This window comes from Arachis hypogaea, chromosome 14, assembly GCF_003086295.3.
Source record: "Arachis hypogaea cultivar Tifrunner chromosome 14, arahy.Tifrunner.gnm2.J5K5, whole genome shotgun sequence".
Taxonomy (NCBI): Eukaryota; Viridiplantae; Streptophyta; class Magnoliopsida; order Fabales; family Fabaceae; genus Arachis; species Arachis hypogaea.
Genome location: NC_092049.1, coordinates 13,677,548 through 13,700,980, shown reverse-complemented (window position 1 = coordinate 13,700,980; position 23,433 = coordinate 13,677,548). Strand labels below are relative to the sequence as shown.

General features: G+C 33.1%; 1 long non-coding RNA gene and 1 other non-coding gene across 3 annotated transcripts; one reads left to right on the top strand and one right to left on the bottom strand.

Moving 5' to 3' along the window:
- Positions 1–1,860: 1,860 nt before the first annotated feature.
- Positions 1,861–23,123, top strand: LOC140178263 (uncharacterized). Of its 2 annotated transcripts, none has more exons than XR_011870654.1 (2): positions 1,861–2,213; positions 14,743–23,123. It is a non-coding gene; the product is annotated as an uncharacterized lncRNA (long non-coding RNA). The 2 variants fall into 2 exon arrangements; XR_011870653.1 differs by lacking the exon at positions 14,743–23,123 and adding an exon at positions 4,183–8,204.
- Positions 15,352–15,457, bottom strand: LOC112745507 (small nucleolar RNA R71). The gene has a single exon (XR_003173432.1). It is a non-coding gene; the product is annotated as a small nucleolar RNA R71 (small nucleolar RNA).
- Positions 23,124–23,433: the final 310 nt, after the last annotated feature.

The following is a 23,433-nucleotide window of genomic DNA, read 5'->3' as shown; positions in this document are numbered from 1 at the left end:
AGATAGGCTTGAAATTTTCATCTTATCTTTAATTTTGTACGTTGAATTGAAAGAGTGTTTCCACATGCATTATAGTATAAACTTATCTATATTGAATTCATTTGCGACCAAATTCTTTTCCTTGTTCGGGAATTTATAAGTATCATTCAACATAATGTAATTTCACACGACACGAATATGAAATGGCATAATAATGATAACAATAACAATAAAATTTAGCCTAAAGGGAAGTCAAACCAAAAGGTGCAATGTAGTAATTATGATATGAGATTATTATTATTATTATTATTATTATTTATTAACATGAATAAGATGACTAATTTTTTTTTATATTGCAAATATTTTTTGTATGCCGAGTGTATTTCTATCTTCAGTGCTATATACAAATATTAGTCCCTCTCAATTCAGACCAACCGATTTTATGGTCAGAATTTTTTGAAATTTGTAAAATTAGAAAAAGGACCATACGATTAGAAAATGGACAGTCTGATTTTTAAGTTAAAAATTTTTAAATGTGAAAAAATAAATTAGATAGTCCAATTAATTTTTTTTTAAATTAAACCATATAAATCGATAGTAGATTCGATTTGTTATTTTTATAGCAGCGAATTAACACATCTCTGCCTCGTCATCTTATGATACACACATAACTACGTAATATTAAAAGCGTAATTCTCCACATTCAAACAATTTTATATTTAAGTTTATTAAAGTAATTTGAATTATGCATTTTTTTGTTCGTTTTTTTCCTTCTCCTATTTTTTTATTATTTTTCAATTTCATTACCGTCATCACCAACAACACCTCTTCTTCTTCCTCCTTCTATTGGCATTTCGTCTCCTCCTTACTTTTCAACCTTCTCCTCCATCATCATCATCATCATAATCATCATCATTATTGTCATTGTCTTCTTCTAATACGTATTGTCGTTATCGTTATCATCGAATTCGAATTTATATAATGGACAATTTTCAGTTCATTTGGTATTATACAATTGTTTCGTTTTGATAATATTTTCGGTTCATTCGAGACGCAGGTGTTTTTGAATTCAAATTTATATAATGGACCATTTTTTATTCATTTGGTATTATACAATGGTTTCGTTTTGATAATATTTTCAGTTCATTCGATCACCACAGAAAATCAAAATCAATAGAGATGTTAGGAAAATATTGGTGTTGTTGATGATGACGATAATGATGATGGACGAGGAAGAAGAAAAGGAAGGAGGAGATAAAAAAAATTCAAATAAAAAAAATAGGAGGAGGAGGAGGAGAATGAGGAGGAGGAGATGGATGTGGTGGTATAATGGTGGTAACGATGAAGATAATGAAAAAAAAGATGAAGAAAAAGCAGAAGGAGAAGAAGAAGAAAAAGAAGCAGGAGGAGGAGAAAGAAAAAGAAGACGACGAAGCCCGAGCGTAAACTAAATGACTTGGATGAACTTGGATATAAAATTGTTTAGATGTGTAGCAGAGCTCATATTAAAAATAAGAGAAAAGGACAAATAGGTCTCTGACCTTTTGTCCCGCGAACATTTTCGTCTCTCGAACATTTTCGTCCCTGACCATTGAAAAGTACTTTTAAGTCCCTAAACTTCACAAAACTTGGACGAATCAGTCCCTCCGTTCAAATGCCTCCGTCAGAGATTGATCCGTCCAAATGTCTCCGTCAGGGATTGATCCGTCCAAATTTTATGAAGGTCAGGGACTTAAAAGTATTTTTTAATGGTTAAGGGCAAAAATATTCGCAGGACAAAAGGTCAGGAACCTATTTGTCCTTTTCTCTAAAAATAATAAGTGGAAATAAGATATATATGTGAGAATAAATGAAAGAAAGAATGTTGGAAAAAGTAAATGATTGTGAATAGCTGAACCAGTCACATGATTTATATTAATGCATGATTGGAGCAATATAATTAAGAGAAGTAGTTGAGTTAAATTGGAATAGCTGAACAAGTCACATGATTCAAAGAGTGCTCACTGACACACTCACACCAACTCACTCCCTCCCCCCTCTTAATTCTTCTTCACCTAATAATAACAATGGAGAACCCAGAAACACTTTACTAAAACAAACAACATCTCTCTGCTCATTTCTTCCTTGTGTTTTGTTGAAGAGGAGAGAGCTTATTGTAATTGCTGAGAAAGAGTTGGAAGCGTTCGTTTGATAATTCTGATCTGAACTGAGCTCACTCGTGTATACTTTTACAGGTAACTTCCTTCCCTACTTATGCATGTTAATGTGAACCTCGTAAAATTACTACTATGTTGAATAACTGCATAGATCTAGTCATATATACCCTTAAAAGTGGAGAAAATATTATTCATAAACCAAAGTAGAGAAAAACGTTGTTTGTATCTTTTTTATAACAGTAATGTTAGAAAAATAATAATTTAAAATTATTTTATTTAACTTAATTAATATTTATAATTATATATTTATATATAATATTTAATGTTACTCAATTATTTTAGTAATAATTAAGAAACTCAAAATAAAATAAGTGATAATTAAGAAATAAAACAAAAATAACGTAACTTTATATTGTTTTAATCTAATTTTTTATTGTTTTTTAAACAGTTTTGTTCTTATTAAATGTGTGTAATAAAAATTAATATATAATTTATTAACATGATACATATTTTATTTTCTTAGATCATTGGAGTTTTAGAAATAAAAAGAAAATATTTGTCTTATAAGATATATATTATAATTATTATACTATGTTAGGGTCTTTTAAGAAGAAGAATAATTGTGTACTAACTCTTTCTTATGTTAGTTGCACTATATATGACGATGATATATACCATTGTTACAGGAAACTAAATAATCTAAGTTAGTCTCACACACTAGACGCATAGGTTTTTAGCTTTACACCTGACGCCACATGATTGTCTTGTTAAAAAAAATTAATAAATTATTTGTTTCTGATTACAATCTTGCTAGAAAACCAATAACGAGTACTGCTACCAACTGCAGTCCACTAATATATTTTTTTTAATTTTAAAAAAATATAAATTTAAATTATTATAAAAAATATTCAAAATTTAATAAAAAAATTTAAAATTAAAAAAAAACATCTAAATTCCAATAATAACAAACATTCAAAATTATTATAAAATCATTTTAAATATTTAAAATTAATTTATAAATTTAAAATCTTCTTAAAAATTTTTAAATTTATTTTTAAAATTCTAAAATTATTTTAAAAAATCGTAATAAAAAAACATCGGAAACATAACAAAAAAAACATCTAAAATATAATAAAAATAAAATATCTAAAATAATTTTAAAACATAATAAAATGAGATATCTAAAAAATTAAGAATATTTAAAAATTTAAAAAAATCTAAAAATATTAAAAAAGTCTAAAACCCAAAACATAAAAAAAAAAAAATCGAAATACAAGTTAATATATCTGAAGTGTCATCATCACTACGTACGCAAACAAACATTAATTACTAAATAAGTAGTATACGATTTTTTCCCGCAAAGTATAAAAATACTAGAGAAAAGTATTTTTAAACGTAATTAACAAACATTCTACAAGAAAGTGATTTCTATAATATTAATATTATAATACGTTTAATATGAAAGTCCTTAAAATTTCATTCTCTCTTTCAATTTGTTGTCCTCTTCAGGGCTTGCTAATTAAAATTTCATTTCTATTGCTCCAAATAAAAAATAAATTTACTAATCATAAAATATTTATTTTTAATTTTTAGAGGTTCAATAAAATTTAATATTTATATTAATAATTTTATATATTTAAAAAATAATTAATTTAAAAAGAGTGAATATAAAATAAATATAAAAATAATATTTAATTAAATATTTTAAATTATATATATTAATTAAAAAATATAATATATAGTTATATAATATATTAAATAAAACATAACATACAACAAAAAGCTGTTAAGCTGCTCTCCATCCGTCAAGTCTCCTATTCAAATTTCGGCCAATACAAAACTTTTAAGGCAACTACTCCTATGAAGATGCCAAAAACATCTTTTTATGATGATCTTTGTTTAAAAAGTGTAACTTATTTGTTTAGCAACACTTTAAATAAAGATAACACTTTTACTTTAAATAAAATCAAACCCTACAATCTATCATCTAATGGTCAAAATGAAATATCTTCATACGATGACAATCATAAAATCTTCATTGGAGTAGCCACCAACTTTTAAATAGTTACGAACCCGCACGCTGACATATTAGAGGAGCAAGGAAACTCTGGAGTAGACATTAGTGGAAAACGATCAAACTAGCGATAAATTCAAAAGAAGCTGGCGACGGAGCTCAAGCGAGTTCAAGCGCGAAATTAAATGTTGTTTTGCCACCAACAATAATGGAGTTGTGCTATTGATCGAGTTCAGGAGCCGAGGGAGAATCGGATTGCAACTAGCTAAAGATCCTTCTGGAGTAAGGTTATTTTCAAGTTGGCAAAGTTAGTTTCAAGTTGGGTTTGTTGACATAGTCATTACAAAAAAACAAAAACAAAAAAAATCATAAAAAGAAAGCTTAGTTAATATATCTGAAGTTTTTATTTTTATTAGACATTTTTTTTGCATCTAGATTCAAATTTTTTATGCAAGGAATAATTTAGCAAAACACAAATATATGATCATGATGATAATGTTAAGATATATTACTACATCCAAAGATTTGATCATTTTAATTATAATCCTAAAAATTATATCATTTTTTAACAAAGGTACGTAATAAATTTTAAGAATTGAGGTGGTGTAAAATTAGGTGCCTCAATCTTTGCATGGCTAAATGCTGAAGATTCTTGAAATCATAGAATCAATGCTGTTGGATTTTTCAAAGATAATATTTCTCATTTCAGTATTCTTTTTCTATATTTTGAGCATATGTATTATGGAAAATTATTTCTATTTGAATCATATAAAAAAGCTTTGAGAAATACAAATACCATGGAATATTTGAACTCAACGCAAGTGTTAGTAAACCATAATGCTATTTTTCTACACATCTAAAAAATTTTTAAATGCTCATAATTCTTCTATACTTGTTTATGGAGACTCTTATGGTGAAATGCTTGTACTATTGTTTTGTCTAAAGTATCTTCATATCGCTCTTAGTAATTTGGCTTCGTTAGCACCAATTTTTTATTTTAATAGAAATAAATGAAAGGTACTACCGTACTATACAAATTTTGGTATAAAATTGATAAAATAACCAAGAAGCCTCTTGGTCTCTATATTCTCAATAAGAGATTTAAAATTTGCAAAAAATTAAAAAAAAATTAAAGTTATGAAAAATTATTTGAATCATGTGTATTGCATTATAGCTTAGTACAATACACCATTAGTTGAGAGGATATATAGTGTCATTGATAGAGTATCTAATAAAACATATGATTAGTCAAATATTTAAAACTGTTATAGTTTATAATCATTATAAAAAAAATTCATACCATGATATAAATAGATGTAATGATCCAAACAAACAATTAATCTCTAGATGATTTGATATAGATTGATAAGCATGTAGCAAGCTGTTAGTCCAATTAGTATTTATAAGAATAATTTAATGTTTTAATTGTATCTTTTTAATAAGAAAGATTATAGCAATTCATTTGAGCAAGAATATGGCATAATTTCACTACCCTATTGGCTAAAAAACATATTATGGGGTCAGGATATAAAACTGATTTTCAAGTAATTTGCTAGTTATATCGTTTTTTTTAATGAATTGAAAAATTCATACAGTTCAATCTGAGTGTTAGAGAGTTTATCAAATAGTCTTATTGGTGTTATAATTGTTAATGAGACTCGTTTCTTAGACGTACTCTTAGCACAACGAAATGATCCGCAATAGTTAATTAATCAAAGACACACTGAGATCAATATAATTATAAGTTAGATTGCACATCATCAAATTGATCAATTAATTGGTTAATAAATAAATAAATTAGTAATGATAAAAAGCTTTTATCATTATTTGTTTATTTATTTATTTTATTAACTAATTAATCGATCAACTTGATGTTGTGCAATCCAACTTGTAATTATATTGATCTTAGTGTATCTTTGATTGATCAACTATTGTGGATTACTTTATTGTGATGAGACTATGTCAAAGAATGAATTCCATTAATATTGATAACAGTAATAAGACTGTTTGATAAGCTCTCTAACACCCTGACTGAGCTGTATGGATCTTTCAATCTATTAGAGAAAACGATATAGTTAGCAAATCGCTGGAAAACCAATTTTATATCCTGACTCCATAATATGTTGTTACCTAATGGGACAGCAGAATTATGCCATATTCTTACTTGCATGAATTGATATAATCCTTCTTACTAAAAGGATACAGTCAAAACATTGAATCATTCTTATAAATACTAATTGGACCAACATCTTACTATATGCTTATCAATCCATGTTAAGTCATCTAAAAATTGTTTGTTTAGATAATCAGATTTATTTATATCATAGCATGAAGAATTTTGTAGTGATTATAAACTATAACAATTTCAAATATTTAACCAATCATATATGTTTTATTAGTTGCTTTATTAATAACACTACATATTCTCTCAACTAATGGTATATTATACTAAACTATGGTGTAATATACATGGTTCAAATATTTTTTGTAACTTCAACTTTTCTCAATTTTTTGCAAATATGAAATCTCTTATTCAGAATTAAGAGGCCAGGATATTTTCTGGCTATTTCATCAATTTTATACCAAAATTTTCGTATAATATGGTAGTACCTTTCACTTGTTTTAATAAAAAAAAAAAATTGATTTTAGCAAAGTCAAAACACTAAGAACAATATAAAGATACTTTAGACAAAACAATGCTCCAAGCATTTCACCATAAAAGCCTCCATAAATAAGTATAGGAGAATTATGAGTATTTAAAATTTTTTGGATGTGTAGAAGAATAGCATCATAGTCTACTAACATACACTTGCATTGAATTCAAATATCTTATGATGTTTGCATTTCTCAAAGCTTCTTTATATGATTCAAATGAAGATGATTTTCCATGATACATATGCTCAATATATAGAAAAAGAGTATTGAAATGAGAATCATTGTCTTTGAGAAATCCAGCCGCATTAATTCTCTAATTTCAAGAATCTTTAGCACTGAGACATGCAAAGATTGGTACACCTTATTTTGCACCACCCCTATTTTTGAAATTTATCACGTATCTTTGTTGAAAAGTGATATAACTTTCAGGGGTTATAATTAAAGTGGTCTAATACTCTAATCTTTGGATGTAGTAATATATTTTAACATAATAATCACGATCATATGTTTGTGTTTTGCCAAATTACTCCTTGCCTAGAAAATTTAAATCTGGATGCGAAGAGAATATCTAATAAAGATAGAAATTTTAGATATATTAACTAAACTACATTCCTCCTTTTATGATTTTTTTTTTTTCATGAACCATGTCAACCAACCCAACCCAAAACTAACACTGCCAACCCAAAAATAACCATTTCCTAGAAGGATCTTTAGTTGTGACCTAGTTCTCCCCCCCTCCTAAACTGGATCAATAGCACTACTTCATTGTTAGTGGCAAAACAACATTTCACTATAAGAATATTAAAAGAGGTAGTTGCCAATTAGGAGTTGTTCAAAAAGACATTTTCTAAGAAATTCTTTCCATCCTGAATGACTAATTGTATAAGGAAAGAAATTTCTAGAATCACTCAAATGCATGAAGGGACACTATAAATATTAGTAGAGGTTTAAGAAGCTTTGTTCCTCATGCCATCAAATTAAAAATTTGTACTTATCAACTACTTTTGCGAGGAGTTACATATGGAGGATAAGGCTTCGCTTGATGCATCTAGTGGAGCAGCACTTGCCACAAGACACCGAAGAAAGCATAGCAAGTGATCTCAGATTTAGCAGAAGCAACATGACACCTCAAGACAAAAACTTCCTATTCAAGAGCTATTGTTGAAGTATCTTTATTCGACAATTCGCCTTAACAAGAATTCTTGGAGAGATCAGATGACCTCATTGCTTCGACAAATCCATCAAGATCAACAAGAGTTCCCTCGAATTTAAGGATCAATACCACCTTTTCAACTTAAAGGATTGCTTAGAGTGTATGAAATTTATGCATGTAATCAACTCTTATTATATCGATGAATGTCCACAACTACAAGAAGATGGCGAGACAATTTTAAACAAAAGTGGGACTAATCCCAACAAAATCAACCTTACCAAACCCAAATTTACCACAATCAACCATACCAAAACTAACAAACCTACCAAAATCCAACGTACCAACAACACAACCAACCATAATTTGAAATAGCAAATAACTTTTGAGTACAACTAGTATGGGATTAATTAATTTTTAGTTAATTTTAAAAATATTATAATTTTTAGTGTACTAAAATATTTTTTGTGGTCCATGGTATTTCCTAACCCGACAGACTAACGACTAATCTGTTGCGGATCGAAACTTTATTTAAAGATCTGTCATTGGCCAATGAATTACTGTATGGACGAGATTATTATTTTTATTCTTCACATTTACAACATCCTAGCAACTATTCAGTAGCCTTACGCCAATGAGTTAAAAAAAATAAATAATTAATAAAATTAGGGTAAATATTTAAAATTAAAAAATTCTAAACCTAATACACGTTCAAAAAATCCAAATAGTCAAAATGAAAAACCAAATGAAGAATATCTAATTCATTTATGTTAAGTTAAAACATTAAAAACTTTAGAATTCAAACCATCATAGTGAATATCCAAAATCAAATACTAGAAAAATGACATCCAAAATCTCATTAAAAAAATATCTGAAAGTGGAATACAAGCTAAAAATCCAAACTCACCAATATACAAGTTGGAAACATGAGAAAAGAAAAGAACAACAATAGTATATTATTCCAATTTCCAAAGTCCCACCAACCATCGGTCAGATTTTGAAAAATTTATACGTCTATATATTTAATCATCTAAAACTACGAATTAAAATTGTTGGGTTAGAAACAAGAGATTAAATTGAGAAAAGTATATGTGTATTTTTAAGTGAATTGAAAATGATACAACATACAAGAGTATATATGTACTAGAAGAATTAAGATAATAAAAACATAATATCATACAATAAATAGATATGCTAAATAATTATACTTGATGTTAATCGATTCTAATTCATCTTAATTATACTCTAACACTTTCTCCCCCTCAAACTCAAGTGGGAGTTAACGATACTATTTTAAGTTTGGATACTAGAGTCTGAAAATGAGTAGGATGATGAGCCTTCGTGAAGATATTAGCAGTTTAATCCAGAGTCCCAACTGCTATGAGACGAACAACATTAATGAGGAGACGTTGTCAGACAAAGTGACAATCAATCTTAATGTGTTTGGTGCGCTCATAAAAAATATCATTATGGAAAATCTGAATAGCACTGCGGTTGTCACAAAAAACATCAGTCGGGGACAATTGAGGAGCACCCAAGTCTTCAAGAAGCCAACGAATCGAGACAACCTCAGTAGTGGTATCAGCAAGAGCACAGTATTCAGCTTCGGTGCTTGATCGAGCAGTGAATGTTTGTTTATTGGCTCACCAGGAAATGAGAGAGTCACCAAAAAACAAACAATAACTAGTAGTAGAACGACGATCAGTGGGATCACCAACCCAATCAGCATTTGAGTACGTCTGAAGGGTTAAGAATGAATGGGCAGAAAAATGAAGACCATGAAATAGAGTGTCTTTGATGTAGCAAAGGATACGAAGAACTGCAGCATATTCAGTAGTACGAGGAGCTGACAAGAACTGACTAATAAGAACATGAACTGGATAAGCGATGTCTGGTCATGTGATAGTCAAGTAGACGAGACCTCTAACTAACTGTCGATAAAGAGTAGGGTTATCCAAAACAGTGCCATCCATAGGAGTAAACCGAACATTAGGCTCAAGAGGAGCAGACTCAGTGCGACTATCTGTAATTCTGGTTCGAGCAAGAAGATCATAAGCATACTTAACTTGAGAGAGATAGATGCCATCATCTGAGGATATCACTTCAAGGCCAAAAAAATAACTGAGAGAACTAAGATCTTTCATCTCAAAAGTGTGGTGAAGGAATGCTTTAAGATTAGAGATACCATCAACATCATCTCCAATAATGATCATGTCATCAACATACAAAAGTAGAAGAACAACTCCATGTTCACTTTTACAAATAAAGAGAGCATTCTCATGAGGACTGCAAGTGAAACCGAGATTGGATATACTGGTGCTGAACTTCTCAAACCATTCACGAGGAGCTTGCTTAAGACCATAAAGTGCCTTAAGAAGGAGACAGACTTTGCTAGAAGGGAAAGGATATCCCAAAGTTTGTTTCATATAGACATTATTTTTCAAATTTCCATTAAAAAATGAATTCTTCACGTCCATCTGACTGAGAGACCATTTTTTGACCGCAACAATGGCAAGGAGATTGCGATCAGAGGTGAGACGAGCAACAGGAGCAAAAGTCTCTTCATAATCAATACCATACTCTTGTGTACATTCTTAAACAACTAATCGTGCTTTATAACGGTCAATAGAACCATCAGAGCGAGTCTTGATCTTATATACCCATATGCTACCTACAATTTCCTAATTAGAAGGAGGATCAACTAAGTCCCAAGTGTGTACTTTTTCAAGTGCTAGGATTTCTTCCTGCATTGCTTACTGTCAATTTGGATTTGTGGAGGCTTTTCAGAATGACCGAGGTTTATGGTGATGAAGAATAGTAGAAAAACAATGATAATCAACAAGATGATGAGGTGGATTTCTTACCCTAGAAGAACAATTGGAGGGAGGAGGCATGACAGCAGGAGCAGGATCATCATGCGGTATGGAATCATCAGGAGATAGAAAAAGCGGAAGAGTAGGAGGCTCGAGGGGTTGACTGGAGATAGAACCTGTAAAATCATCACTGGAAAAAGATCAACAGTAGGGTTTGTAAAAAACGGTGACTAAGTAGAAGGAATTGACTCAAATGAAGAGAACTTAGAAAATATGTGATGCTCCCAGAATACAACATGACGAGATATATGAATACGTCTAGAAAGAGGATCCCAACAATGATAACCCTTGTATTTAGTGCCATAACTAAGAAAACAACACATGCGAGCCCGAGGTTCAAGTTTACTATATTTATGAGGTTGAAGAATAACAAAACAGACACAACTAAAAACTCGGAGAGAACTGTAATCTAGAGGAGTATGATAAAGATGCTCAAAGAGAGTAATGTTACCAAGGACAGAAGAAGGGAGTCTATTAATAACATGGACAGCAATGAGAACAGCTTTACCCCAAGTAAGCTCAAGACACGAAGAAGAAATAAGCATTGCACGAACAAAGTCAAGAATGTGACGGTGTTTGTGCTCAGCTCTTCCAGTTTGTTAAGATGTACTAGGGCAAGAAAACTCAAACAAAGTAACCTGCTCAGCAAGAAAATTTAAAAGTTTGGAGTCACGGTATTCTATAGCATTATTACGTCAAAAAATTTTAATGACCTTGGAAAATTGAGTTTTAATCATAATGGCAAAGTTAATATAAATCTGAGGTAGCTCATGAGGATTAGTAATCAAATAAACCCAAGTAAAGCGTAAATAATCATCAACAAAAACTATAAGGTATCAAGCCCCTCCCATAGAAGCAGTGGGAGTAGGGCCCTAAACATCAGAGTTGATAAGATCAAAAGGAGAGCAAGCAAGAGATGGATTATTGTGAAAAGATAAAGCAGGTTGTTTGGTAGTTTGATAAGAAATGCAATCAAAAGACTTATTAGTAACCTAACCCAAAACACCATTTGACACAATAGGACACAATTTTCCTAAGGAGCTGTGGGCAAGACGGTGATGCCACAAGTGAATGGTAGACGGGGAAGAAACAGCACAGAGATTCGAGCTCAAACAACCTTCCGACCCTTACGTCCAATCTCGATGATATGTCCTATCCAACGATCCTGCACACGACAACCAGAAATTGAAAAATTGATCTCAAAACCGAGTTCAGCAAGTTGACCAACAGATAATAGATTAAAATTTAATTTTGAAATAAAGTAAGTATTAGGGAGATTAAGATTGGAATGTGAAATAAAACCCTTATGTGTCACATGCAAAAGAGAACCATCAACAATGTTAATAGAAGGTGCATTTGTGGTGGTAGATAAAGACGAAAAAGGAAGATGCAAAGGAGACATGTGGTTAAAGTAACCAGAATCAAAATACCATTTAGAATTACCTGGAGAAGTGGAAAGAATAGTAGAGGTATTACTAGAAAAGGAGAGAAGCACCTTAAGAAAAGACACAATGTTGGATGGAGAGATAGAATGTGGATTGAGAGAAGCAGAGTTAATGGATTCAGTAGCAGCAGCAGTAGTAGAAGCAGGTACATTCTGATTAGTGTAGTTGGAACTAGACTGATACTTGTTCTGATATGAACATTGTAGGTGAATAGGACAGGTAGTAATCAAATGACCCAAAAGCTTGCAATAATGGCATAATAGTGTTGGACAATTGTAGCTAATGTGACCTTTCTGTTTACATTTGCGACATTCAATAGAGGGTGATGAAGGACATGTCGAAGCCATATCATCCAATGAAGGACACGTGGCAGTGTCTGAATGGAGGAGGAAAACACATCAGCGATGACGCAGCGGAGCTAACAAGCGGACCGGATTGGGTCGAGGCACGGGTCTGCTGATGCGTGAGCATCTTCTCTATCTTTTCCTAGTGAATTTGCATTTGAATTACTAAAGTTTGATCAAGATTTAACATATTTTAGCTACTATGGACGCTACTTTGAGTTGTGTGCAATTCTGTTTATTTAAGGTAGCGTTATGGATGAATTTGACAGAGTTGGAGCCAAGGACAGGCAAATGAGAACTTGCTGCCACTCCCATGCCGAACTTGAGTTTATTCAAGTTCGGCGTCAAAACAAAAATTCCAAGAAAGACACGCTGCCTCCTCCACACCGAACTTAAAGTTCTTTAAGTTTGGCGCCAATCAAGAAATCCCAAGAAGAATTCACTCTGCCTATCCCACGCTGAGCTTGAAGATCTCCAAGTTCAGCGCCAGCTTGAAGACTACAAAGGGGAGTTACGCACATCAATCCACGCCGAACTTGGATTTTTCCAAGTTTGGCGTCAACTCGTCTAACCCAAGTGGTCCCCAATTCGTTCCAAAGGCTGCACGGATCAATTAAAATAATTTTGATTTAAACTTTTATTTTATTTTATAATTAGGAAAAGATATTATTTAGTTTAGGAATTATATTTTGCATTAATTAGGATTAGATATAAAAGGGAAAAGAATCAGCCCTTCGGGCTCTTCTCTTCTCTTCTACCTCATTCCGTCATTTACAGTTTTACATAATCCTAGTTTTCTCTCTGAACCATGAGCAGCTAAACCTCCACTGTTAAGGTTAGGAGCTCTGTCTATTGTATGGATTGATACTATTATTTTTCTATTTTAATTCATGTACTGATTTATATTTCAAGAATTATTTTCGTTCTTTATCTTATGAATCTGGGTGGAACGGAAGTATGACCTTTGTTCTAATTGAGTTCTTGTATAACTTGGAAAAGCTCTTTACTTGAACAACAGCTTGAAAACATATTCTCCTAAATCTCTAATTATCTGGACTTAACGGGATACGTGACATATAATCATCTTATATTTGGGTAATTAGGATTTCTATGGCATATAAACTAGAATTGAACTTCACCCTCTAATTGGAATTAAGTGACCAAGGAATTGGCGGTTAATGAAGGTTAGAGGAGAATAAAAAGGTCTAAGGAATTAGGGTTTAGTCACTTATAGTTTGCCATGAATTAAATCTTGCATGATTAAAATAGTTAGTAAGAAAAGTCAATCCGGAAAATAGATAACTCTAAAGCCTTAACTGTTTGTCCATATATTATTCACTACTTGTTTACTACTTGCTTTTTTGATTCTCTGATTTACTGTTTAATGCAGTTGAACTTTCAAAACACCATTTTCTATTTGTCTGACTAAGTCAATCACTCAATCATTTTTGTTTGATCCATCAATCCTCGTGGGATCGACCCTCATTCACTTGAGGTACTACTTGGTACGAACCGGTGCACTTGTCGATTAGTTTGTGGATTGTAAATTCCACACCAAGTTTTTGACGCCGTTACCTGAGATTGACTGTAATTGACAACTATTAGTTGTTTGATTGTCTAGATCAAATAATTTTTCTTTTTCAATTAATTTTCTTTTAATTAAAAATTCCAATTTCATTTTCTTTTCTTTTTCTAATTGTTATTTAGTTTAAACCCCCCTGTCTTCGTGCTCCATTGTTTATTTCCTTTTAACTTTCATTTTTCTTTATTAGTTCTTCAAGAGTCTTTAGCCATTTCGTCCACTTTAATTTTCCTTTGTTGTCGTTGCTTTTTTTTATTTATTTTGATTTCTTATTGTTTCATTGTGTTCCAGACACAAATTTTATTCGTTTATTTTATTAGTTATTTGCTTCTTAGCTTTGATTTTTTTTTTCATCAATTAACTTTTCTTTAATCTCTGAAATTAAGTTTGGTATCCCCTAGTTAATTTTATTTATTTTTTTATTTCTCTTAATTCTTTAAAATAAATAAATATATATATATATATTTTATTCCCAATCTTTGTTCAGTGAATTTTAAATTTTTGTTTTAGTTGTTCAGTTTATTTCATCTTATCTTTTACACAGGTTACTTCACTGGGACTTCTCTACATTCTGACGTAGAGAATCCCATTTTTCTTGTCTTCTGTCTCTTTATGAGCAGGAACAGAGACATGGAACCTCTGTTAGACTTTGATCCTAAACCTGAAAGGACTTTGAGGCAGCGTTTGCAACAAGCAAGACTTTACAAGGCTGCAGAGTCCACTATGGATCATAATAATGCTGCTAATGGCAATATGGCAAATCTGAGTAGAAATGAGCAACCTAGAAGAGTGCTTGGCTCTTATACTGGTCCTAATCCAGATCTCTATGGCAAAAGTATTGTGGTGCCTCCTATAGCGGCAAACAACTTTGAACTGAAGCCACAACTAGTTACTCTTGTGCAACAAAATTGCCAGTATCATGGACTCCCTCAGGAAGATCCAAATCAATTTATTTCTGATTTTTTGTAGATTTGTGATACTGTAAAAACTAATAGAGTGAACCCTGAGGTGTACAAACTCATGCTCTTCCCATTTGTTGTGAAGGATAGAGCAAAGCTGTGGTTAGATTCTCAACCCAAGGAGAGTCTGGATACTTGGGATAAGGTTGTCACTAGATTTCTGACTAAATTTTTCCCACCTCAAAAGCTGACTAAGCTAAGGGTAGAGGTTCAGACGTTCAGACAAAAAGATGGTGAGACCCTTTATGAAGCTTGGGAGAGATTCAAGCTACTGACTAGGCAATGCCCTCCAGACATGTTCTCTAGATGGACTCAGCTGGATATCTTTTATGAGGGCCTATGTGAAATGTCCAAGATGCGCTTAGATAATTCTGCAGGTGGTTCTTTACACATGAAGAAGACACCAGAGGAGACTATTGAGCTTATTGAGTTGGTTGCTAATAACCAATACTTATATTCCTCCAACAGGAATCTTGTGCACTCTAAAACTTTCCAGAAGAGAGGTGTTTTGGAAATAGAAGCTGTTGATGCTCTTCTTGCTCAGAACAAACTTTTATCTCAGCAAATAAGTCTAATTACTCAACAGTTGAGTGGAATGCAAGTTTCAGCTGTCAACACTCAGAATGCACCCCAAGAAGCCTCTTATGACATGATAGGTAACTTTATGCAAAATGAGAATTATGATTATACTTAATCTTCTTCTGAACATGCCAATTGCATGGGGAATGGTCCTAGAAATCCCAATAATGATCCATACTCTAAGACCTACAATCAAGGGTGGAGAAATCACCCAAATTTTGGGTGGAGAGACCAATCTCAGAGATCTTAAAATTTTAAGAATAATTCTCAAGGCGGTTTTCAGTAGAATAATCATAATAACTGCCAATTTCAGTCTCATCAACAACAACCACCTCAGCAGGCAAATTCTCAGCCCTAATAGAATTCTATTTGGGAGACAATGATGAATAGCTTTATGCAGGAAACCAGAGCTTCCATTAGAAATTTGGAGGTGCAAATAGGCCAGTTGAGCAAGAAAATACCTGAGAGGTCTTCAAGTACATTTTCTGGTGATACAGTGGTGAACCCAAGAGAAGATTGCAAGGCTATTGAGTTGAAAAGTGGTAAAGTAGCTGGTTCTGAGGCCAAGGTCAATGATGACCTAGTTGAAAAAGAAGCTCCAGAGGAGAAGAAGGAAGAAGTAGAACACGCCCCTCCAAAGCGTGCAAACAACCCATTTTCAGACTCTCTTGACACTTATCCTACATTGCCCAAGGCTCCTGAGTACAAGCCAAAATTATCATATCCTCAAAGGCTTCAGAAGGCTTCCAAGGACAAGCAATTTTCTAGATTTTTAGAAGTCTTCAAGAAACTGCAGATCAACATTCCTTTTGCAGAGGCTCTTGAGCAAATGCCTCTCTATGCTAAATTTATGAAAGAATTATTGACCAACAAGAGGAATTGAAAGGAACAAGAGACATTGGTGTTAACCAAGGAGTGCAGTGCTATTATTCAACATAACTTTCCTGAGAAGATGCAAGATCCAGGGAGCTTTGTCATTCCTTGCACCATTGGAGATATCACCATTCATAGAGCTTTATGTGATCTTAGAGCTAGCATCAATCTCATTCCACTTTCAGTGATGAAAAAGCTCAAAATTGAGGAGATAAAACCCACTTGTATTTCTCTTCAACTTGCTGATCTTTCCATTAAATTTCCTGTGGGTGTTGTTGAGGATTTACTTGTGAAAGTAGGACCATTTATTTTTCCTGCTGATTTTGTTATATTAGACATGGAAGAGGATGCAAAATCCTCTATTATTCTTGGTAGACCCTTTGTAGCTACAGGTAGAGCTTTGATTGATGTGCAAAATAGTGAATTAACCCTTAGGGTTAATGAAGAGCAGGTGGTCCTTAATGTATTTGAAGCTCTCAAACACCCTAATGATTCTGAAGGATGTATGAGAGTTGATGTTGTTGAACCACTAGTTTAAGAGGTACTGGAAGCTGAGGTACTTAATGATATTCTGGATCCTATTTCTGAGTATGAGTTAGTTGAAGTTGATGATTCACCACCCCAGAAAGAGCTGAAGAGCACGCCTATAGTAGAGAAGGAAGTCCCCAAGCTTGAGCTAAAACCTTTGCCTCCTTCTCTGAAATATGTGTTCCTAGGTGAAAATGAGTCATATCCAGTGATCATTAGCTCTTCCTTGAAGCCTGGAGAGGAAGAGGCGCTTATTGCAGTGCTCAGGAGTCATAAAACAGCTCTTGGGTGGACCATTGGTGATTTAAAGGGGATTAGTCCAACCAAGTGTATGCACAAGATCCTTCTTGAAGATGATGCTAAACCGGTTGTGCAACCACAAAGGAGACTCAATCCAACTATGAAAGAGGTGGTCCAAAAAGAGGTAATGAAACTATGGGAAGCATGCATTATTTATCCTATTTCTGACAGCCCTTGGGTAAGTCCTGTGCAGGTAGTTCCCAAGAAAGGAGGGATGACAGTGATCAAGAATGAAAAGAATGAACTTATTCCTACAAGAACAGTAACAGGATGCAGAATGTGCATAGACTACAGGAGGCTCAACACTGCTACAAGGAAGGATCACTTCCCCCTGCCTTTCATTAATCAGATGCTTGAGAGGTTAGCTGGTCATGCTTTTTATTGTTTTCTAGATGGATATTCTGGATATAATCAAATTGCAATGGACCCTCAAGATCAAGAGAAGACAGCATTCACATGCCCTTTTGGAGTATTTGTTTACAGAAGAATGCCATTTGGACTTTGTAATGCTCCAGTAACTTTTCAGAGGTGTATGCTTTCTATTTTTTCTGATATGGTTGAAAAGTTTATTAAGGTATTTATGGATGATTTTTCTATTTTTGGTAATTCTTTTGAATCCTGCCTTAATCATTTATCTCTGTTCTTGAAACGGTGTCAAGAATCAAACCTTGTTTTGAATTGGGAAAAATGTCTTTTTATGGTTACAGAAGGTATTGTTCTTGGACACCGGATTTCAAGTAAAGGAATTGAAGTTGACAGAGCAAAGGTGGAGGTAATTGAAAAATTACTACCACCAGCTAATGTTAAGACAGTCAGGAGTTTCTTAGGTCATGCAGAATTTTATAGAAGATTTATAAAGGATTTTTAAAAAATTGCTAAACCATTGAGCAATCTATTAGTTATTGATGTTCCTTTTGTGTTTGATGTTGAATGCCTGCATGCTTTTGAAACTCTGAAAGCAAACCTTACCTCTGCTCCCATTATAGCTGCCCCTGACTGGGATTTACCATTTGAATTAATGTGTAATGCTAGTGATTTTGCTATAGGAGCTATTTTAGGACAGAGGCATGGCAAGCTTATACATGTCATTTACTATGCTAACCGTGTGTTAAATGATGCCCAAAGGAATTATACAACTACAGAAAAAGAATTATTAGCTATTGTGTATGCTGTTGATAAGTTTAGGTCCTATTTAATTGGTTTTAACTTTATTGTTTTACTGATCATGCTTCTTTGAAGTACCTTCTAACCAAACAGAATTCTAAACCAAGATTAATCAGATGGGTGTTGCTCCTTCAGGAGTTTGATGTTGAGATAAAAGACAGGAAAGGGTCAGAAAACTAAGTAGCTGACCATCTTTCTAGAAATTGAGCCTGAGGCAGGAGTACAACCACCCACAGCTGTGAGACATTTCCAAATGAGCAGTTGTTCCTCATTCAGCAGGCTCCATGGTTTGCAGACATTGCAAATTACAAGGCCATGAATTTTATTCCAAAGGAGTACAGTAAACAACAAGTGAAGAAGCTACTGACTGATGCAAAGTACTACATTTAGGAGGAATCGTACCTTTTTGAACGATGTTCAGATGGTATAATCCGGAGATGTGTTCCAGATGAGGAAACACAATAGATTCTTTGGCACTGTCATGGTTATGATTATGGAGGCCACTTTGGTGGTGAAAGGAGAGCTATAAAGGTTCTTTAGAGCGGTTTCTACTGGCCGACCCTCTTCAGGGATTCAAGAGAATTTGTGAAGCACTGTGACAGGCATGAAAGAGCTAAGAATCTCCCTGCCAATCATGAGATGCCATAGCAGGGAATACTGGAGGTTGAGTTATTTGATGTGTGGGGTATTGATTTCGTAGGACCTTTCCCACCCTCATACTCCAACAACTATATTCTAGTGGCAGTTGATTATGTGTCCAAGTGGGTGGAAGCTGTGGCTCTGCCCACCAATGATGCCAAAGTGGTGATGAGCTTTCTTCAGATATATATTTTTAGCCAGTTTGGTGTCCCAAGGACACTCATTAGTGATGGTGGAAGTCACTTCTGTAACAGACAGCTGGACTCACTTCTGCTGAGATATGAGTCTGCCATAAAGTGGCAACCTCTTATCACCCTCAGACAAGTGGACATGTTGAGGTTTCCAACAGGGAACTCAAGAGGATTCTAGAGAAGACCGTCATCTACCATGACGGATCTCTTAATGCCTCACTTATATGCCTTTTACCACCGAATAGAAATAAAGAAAAATACAGCATACAAACAGAATATTCAATAATAAACCATGAAGGAGATGATGTAGAATAGCTCTGAAGCTATAAGATGAACTGGATTCAGCACTCTCAGATGTAGCTCTCTATCTTGGTGGAATATTTCTTTTATGTAGAAATACTATCCAAAAAATTTGAGCAAGAACAGTAGAGAAGCTCTCATGAAACATGAATTCTGGTTCTCTCTCCTTACTTGCAAACTGGAGTGATTTTTCTTTTTGTATGGAGTCCTGTAGCCACGGCTAGGGTTTTCATTCCTAAGTCAACTCCTTGAATCTTGAATTAGCTGAAGTCTTCCTTTCCTTTTCTTCACTCAAACCAAAAAATCAGGGATTTAGAATCAGAGTTAAGCATAACAGTAGAGAGATGACCAGCATCAACTTGCTTTCTTAATGAGTTTGCCAAATCCAAATCCTTAATTTTGTTCTTTGGCCCCAAGTTTCATTATTAGTCATTGATTCACAGCAGAGTAAAGTAGGCACCACTTTCTTTATATTGCCTGAAATGGTTGTGCAGAGGAAAGGAGAAATCAACAAGTAATTGACTTGCATATTAATGGAAATAATTTATCTTTTATCTTCTGATTATGCTTAATTTGTGCCAGTTGATTTTGATTTGACCTAACTTTCTTGATTTACTTTTCTTTCTTCTGATTTGGTGCTTAATGAAAAAGTGAAACACCTTTTTCTTCTTTGATGCTTAGTGAAAAGGTGAACTTTTCTCTTTCTTCTTGTGCTTTAATTACCCGAAACACCATAACACCACCAGCTGGTGGTTGCTTTTCTTTTTCTTGAATGGCAATGGGCTAGATTATGGACTCATCTCTATTTAGCAGTCTTGGTTGTATTTCGTTCATCTAGTTGGGTTGTTTGTCTTCTTTGTTTAGGCTTCACAATGAAACATGGGCTTGCAACATTAAATGCAAAGATCAAACCCAATTGGACTTTTAACCCAACTAAAATCTATGTTTGTCATCATCATTAATTTTATTGTTTCCTAAACTCAACAACCTCTACCTGTCATCATATCTACAAAGAGCATACCAATTAAAAATATGCAAAACATATTCACAACATCATTCAAAATGTTTAATCAAAATAAACTACGTTGAACTTAGTTAAAGAAATACATTATCTGTTGAAATCAAATAAAACAAAAGAGGTAAGTGTACATTCCAACTTCACAAATATTTAGTAATATATATTACTACATGTATAATTTTGTCCATATACAAAGAAGAAGTCATCCTTAAGTCATTTAAAATGATCTCATACTTGATTTTTTTTTTAATTTACTGTCATTTTCACTCTTAAAACATATGAAACATTAATATAACTTATTATCAAAATCCTTATTCAACTTATTGACTATTGACTCATCCAAATAATAATAATAATAATAATAATAATAATAATAATAATAATAATAATAATAATAATAATAATAATACCTTAACACAATAAAATATAATATACATTATAACGGATAATATAACATAATTAATTGCACTAACTATCATAAAATAAAGAACTACTAGAATGATAGAAAATTAATTATTTAATTAGACAGATAAAATTAGTTTAACCAAAAATTGACCTATATATAAGTAAATTTAACCAACTTCAGAAACATTTAGCAATATGCCTATTTGAACAGAATAACTTGAACTATGTGAAGTATATGCATTCAAATTTGAGCATCACTAATTAACAAAATTCAATTTCAATTCAAAACCAACAGCACAACTAACAATAACAATATCACATTATTACAGCACTAAAACTCACAAAAGTCTAATAAACTAATCTAATTTTATCTTCACCATGTAAATTCACTAAACAGAAAAATTATTTCTAACTAAATCAGTATACTAATTAACAACTAAAACTAAAATTAATCCTAAATTTAACGAAATAAACAAATTTTATTTACCGAAGAATGCAAACACAGAGGTGGACAGAAAAATATTGGTGGTGGCTGGCACTATTGGTGGCGGCTGGCAGAACTGGATGGCGGCGAGAGGGTGAGGGTTAGAGAGAGACGGATTGAGGAGGCAGCGGTGGGGCTGACGGCAGGGTTAACGAAGCAGCGGGGAAGGAGAGGATTAGAGAGAGAGGGAGAAAAAAGGGTAGATATATATATATATATATATTAGAGAGAGAGAGAGAGAGAGAGAGAGAGAGAGAGAGAGAGAGAGAGAGAGAGAGAGAGAGAGAGAGAGAGAGAGAGAGAGAGAGAGAGAGAGAGAGAGAGTTTGCGCTTCGAATTTATGACAAAATTACTGTCGAATTTACCGTCAGAAAAATCTGATGATAAACCAATATTGTGGGTCACCAAACGCAACGTTTTAACTAAATGGGTTTACCAGCAAATTTATCCGACGTTAAATTCGATACTAACTTACTCGTCTATTTTTTTGTTTTCCTCCAATTATTACCGGTAAATTTACTGTCAGAAATGTAAATCTGCCGATAATAATTTAACCTGAAGAATTCGAGTTCTTTACCGCCGATAAATCTATCGCAACTCTGCAATGATAAATTCGACAGTACTCAATATTTTTCTTATAGTGAGTGATAAACCCATATTTTATGATATATTTTGTACTTAATCTGAGTGATTTATTCAATCCTTCACCCACTTATTCATATTAATTGCATGGTTTTACTTTTCCTTTCTTATTATGTGATGTATGTGAAAAACATGTTTCCTATGCTTAAAAATAATTATTTTGATTACCCTTTACTTCCATTCGATGCCGTGATTCGTGTGTTGAGTAGTTTCAGATCTTCTAAGGCAGAAATGACTTAAAGAATGGAAAAGAAACATACAAAAATGGAAGGAAAGCACAAAACAGAGTTTTTGAAGAAACTGGCAGCCACACGATCGCATGGGCGACGCGGCCGCATGCCAGCGCGAAAAGGCATTGACGCGGCCGCATGACTGACGCGACCGCGCGCCTTGAGCGAAACACATATGACGCGGTCGCATGACTGACGCGACCGCGTGACAAGAAAAACTCCGAATGACGTGACCACGTGACCCACGCGGACGCGTGACAGAGGCCACGCACCAGAAATTGCAGAAAACACTCATAGCGAATTATGAAGCCCTTTTTTGCCTAAATCCAAGTCCAGAAGGCATAGACCAGAGGTTATGAATTGGGGGAATGCATCCATTCAAAGAGAGTCTCCAATTAGTTAGTTTTCCATGATTTAGATTTAGTTTTGAGAGGGAGATTCTCTCCTCTCTCTTTAGGATTAGGATTTAGATTTAGGATTTTATGCGCTTTCAGGATTATCTCTTTTTATCAGGTTCAATATTCCTTTTTATTATTTTTCTAATTTTATTTATGGATTCTTCTATATTACAGATTACTCTTTGAATTAATGTTATTTGAGGTATTTCAGTTTATTATTGCTTTCTTTTATTTACATTATTGTTATTCCCATCTGAAGACATTTTTTATTCCAGTAGATTTACTTTTCTCCTTTTGGTCTTGGTTAAGAAATCAGTAACTCAGGAGTTATCAAACTCAAGCATGATTGATAATTGTTATCTTTGCTAATTGAACTGAACTTCTATAATTCCAATCTTTCCTTAGAGATTAACTAGGATTCGAAGATCAAACTAATTAGTCACTTGACCTTTCTTTACTTTAAGTAAAGACTAATTGAGTGGAATTGAGATTCAATTTTCATCATCATTGATAAGGATAACTAGG